Below are 4,100 nucleotides of genomic sequence, written 5' to 3'. Positions count from 1 at the left end.
CACGTAAATCGTTTGTGTACATTACGTGGGGCTCGTTGGGTTCTTCCTCAGTGCCATCAATGGTCTTTGCGAACGATCTTTGTTTGCATCCGAAATTAAATCGTTGTCGTCATCATCATCCTCATATCGCTGGTCATTGCATTTACACAGATAAAAAATCATACTGAGTTTAAGAATTGTTCATACAATTTAAACGTGCAATTTGCATATGTATGCAACGAAACATCCACATCCGATTTAAGTTAATTTAATGTAACTTCACTGAGGTCATTGTTAGATGTTAGCAAAACATGTCAAAAATGTTTAAATTTTCTTATACTTAATTTGTTTCTACTCCTACTTCTTTTTCAATTAATTAAGCTTTTTCTGTCAGTGTATTAATATGAACTACTCAGTATTTTCTGCAAGCCATTTTGTCCTGCGCAGAACCAAAACTAACTACTTACCTAACTTCATGTTACTTCCAAAAAAAAAAACGACGAAGAACAACTCCAACGACACGACGCGACCGACGCACGACCAGACCCAATGAACGTACGTAACGACGATGACGACGGTAAGCGGCGTTAATTGCCAATTATAGTTTTAGCAAATTAAAAGGGAAATTAACCAAAAAGTTATGAGTTTATAAGAAGATTGCACGAGCTTGCATTCGTCTCGTGGCTTAACTCTGGTCTGGCCCTGGCCACATCTATACGGGCTCATACCTACACAAATAATTTATACAAATGTTGACCATCAGGATTTTTAAAATTATAAGCCACATAACGAACCACTCCTGCGCCACCATCGCATCTTCGTTTGGTATAGGCCGCATGTGTGCTTGGACGCGGGTAGCCTGCTCAGACCTTTATTGATGATGGTTCCTGGATCTGGAACATTGGTGCCGCGATCCCAGAGTCCCATCGCCTTCTTCCACCACCGCCGTTGGTTGCCGCAAATGAAGTCCATAAGTTTGTAGTGTCCCCAGCCTTCATCAGAGGGAGGGGGGGAGCTTGTGAAGGGTCTTAATGCAGGTATGTGTGGCGATTATAATTGTTGCACGAATTTATGGTAATGCAGTTGTTGTGCGCATGAATTTCAAAACCAACAGGTGCAACTGTATATTATAGTCGCTGCTCGTCGTCGGTCGACCGGCCGGTAGCGAGTGTAAATCACATTTATGGGGTGGTAGTTAATTTTCGCTGTTGTTGTTTGGCAGAGTAATACAGAGTTATCTTCATTCACTAGATGCTGAGTTGGGATCCAAATTGAGCTCGAAAAGCTCCTTACGATAAAAAGACGGTCCACCAATTGCATACATTGCATTGAGTTCGTGATTAAGAAAACGGAATGACAATAGTTTCGGTAATCAGGAAATATTGATTGGATGGAATATTAAATATATTGAGACCTAAAATAAAAATTTAAAAGGGACTAGGATGCGAAACACACTGGCTAACTTGCCCCTACAATATTTTCGTATCTTGAAACTTTTAAGTATTGAAGGTCCGAAATTATCGTTCACCATTCGTTGCAAAGTTCGTGAATTAATGATCTGCGAAAGTCCAATCAGCGGTTGCGGAGTTAGCTATCTTCGATTTTCCTCTGTACCACTTTCTTGGAGAACGGTGATATTTTTGAGTATTTCTAGACAGAACTGATTTTATGAAAATTAGGAAAATCGTTCATGAAACCACTTTGTATATGTTCCTCACTGTAAGAGCCAACATTTTGTTTTTGAAAAATGTCAGCTAAATTGACTGATGTAATTTTTAAAATATGGCCGTGATCAACTGTCAGCTCTCAGCTTTGTCAGGACAATGTCCTATATATCTAAATAATGTCAAAGCTATATGCTTGTCTAACAAAAATATTTCCAACACGCAGCTGCATTGCAACAATTTTTGCCAATTGTTTAAAGCGTGGGAGAATTTCGTTCCCAAGAAGCATCTTTAGTATGTCTTCAAAGAAAACCCTATCCAGATTCACCCTTGAATAAAACTTATAGACGTCTCGGCTACCCACTCTCAATCTTCGACCCCCAGCTGCAGCTGCATCTTACCTACCTACAATGCATAAACGTCAAAGCATCACCATCGCTATTTTATACCTTTAACAAATTCTGCCACACATCATCATTACCGAGTATTATAGTAAAAATCTCAACCCTATATAAGATGCAAAAATCTTTTCCCACACTTCTCAAAAGACTTTTGACTTCCCTACCTAACCTAGGTAGGTACCCTTAATAAGAGGGTGAAAAAATCGCCTCCACTGATGATTATTACTTATGCATTGTTCGGGGCGTCCTAAGGACTATTATTATCCTGAAATTGTAGTGTGTCATTACGAGTGGTCTTTTTCGACAAAACAAAAAAAAGACGCGTAAAAGTTCACTTCACTTTTTTTACATTTCTTTTTATGCTCTTCCTGAAGGGGTGGTCAACAAATGAATTATTTTATCAACTTCCCATCTACGCATAAAAAGTACGTATTGGTACTTTTAAAATCAACCATCGAGGTCCTTTTTATTATTTTATATGCGCTTATGAAAACACATTCTGATACAATACTAGTAAATTATGTATTGCGATGTGAAATAACCTCAAGGATCATCGAATTTATACGTTGATGGAAATTCCGCCGCAACTAACATCACCCGACATCATCACACAGCAGGATCGTTGTCAAACTCGAAACTTTGTTAGTAAACCTTGCCATACACCCGGCTTTCTTCTTTTCTACTCACAAGGACGATGTAAGAGGACTCCTTCAAACGCATATATATAGGTATACAACGAAGAAGGCAGAAGGGTGGAAGTGGTAGTGGTTGAAAATCATTCGTGAAGCAACAGAAATCCAAATCACGTTTACCTTGTTTCACCCTCTGGGCAAATGCCACATACATGGACATAATAGGCACTCTGTTGATCATGGCATAAAGAAATATCAGCAGGAATAGAGAGGTACCCTTGGCCCTTGGCACTCTAAGAAAATTAATAAGGATTTATTTACCCAACGAGAACAAGAAGTCTCCGTTCTTCGAATTTGAAAGGAAGGAAGTATGTCCAAGTATTTTAAAGGGAGGAAATACCTTAAGACTGTGTATACTTCATATGGAATTGACGTGGGGTAGACGCAGTTAGCGCGTTATTGTCTTGGCTATTGTTCCCGGAATACCTCTCTACCTATGCCTATTCCTACTACCACCCGATCAAGATTTTTAGTCGTCCTTCTCTCATCGTTCCTCATATTATGTTTTTTCGTCCTATATAGCATCATCAAAGAGAAGAAAAAAGAATAAAAGGTAAATTAAATCAGTTATTTGGTTGCGCGTCATTGTTATGCGTGAAGTTTGATTTGTGTTACCTACCTATATACCATCCCTCTGCCTCCCATAACAAAAACAGCTTATTTTCTTATTTGTGTGCCGCTTTATTTGTTGTTGGTGTTGTTGTTGCTTTTATGTTTTAGCTCACTGTAAAATTAAGTAAATATTTCCCGCCAAATTCTAGGGGGTTGAGATTCTTTTGTTCGCAGAGATTGGGTCGACTCACCGGGTTCTCTTCGAGAAGAGGGTGACGGTAAACATTTCGGTGCGGTAGTATATGCGATTTGAAAACCGTGGGAAGATTTTAACACTACAATCAAGATTTTGGGAGTTTTTAAGACGAAATTTTGATGCTTCAAGAGGAAAAAAAATAATAATGCGCATTTGAGTTTGTGATTAATTTTGTTTTTGGCATTTCTATTTCTATAAGATCGTACCTTAAATGCGTTGCAATGCATCTGCACTTTAATTTTTACAGCATTGTATTGGAATGGTGTTGCCTTCTTGAACCTAGACCATTTATAAACATTGATTGCAACACAAATTCGCTTTTAAAAAAACTCATTTTTTATGATTTGAGAAATCTTGTTTAGTTTTTCTTAAAATACAATTTTACCAATGAAGTCTATGTGCGATAAGTTTTTTTTTAAGGTCAAGATTTGAGAAACCATACTCTTTTCTATAATTAGAATGACAGATAAATCAGGGTTTCATACTTCATAATCAATCATTCCAGTATTGAAATAGGACCGGTGCCAGCCGTAACAACAACGATTTATGGGGAATG

This window comes from Eupeodes corollae, chromosome 2 (assembly GCF_945859685.1).
Source record: "Eupeodes corollae chromosome 2, idEupCoro1.1, whole genome shotgun sequence".
Classification (NCBI taxonomy): domain Eukaryota; kingdom Metazoa; phylum Arthropoda; class Insecta; order Diptera; family Syrphidae; genus Eupeodes; species Eupeodes corollae.
Note: the sequence above shows the minus strand (reverse complement) of the source record.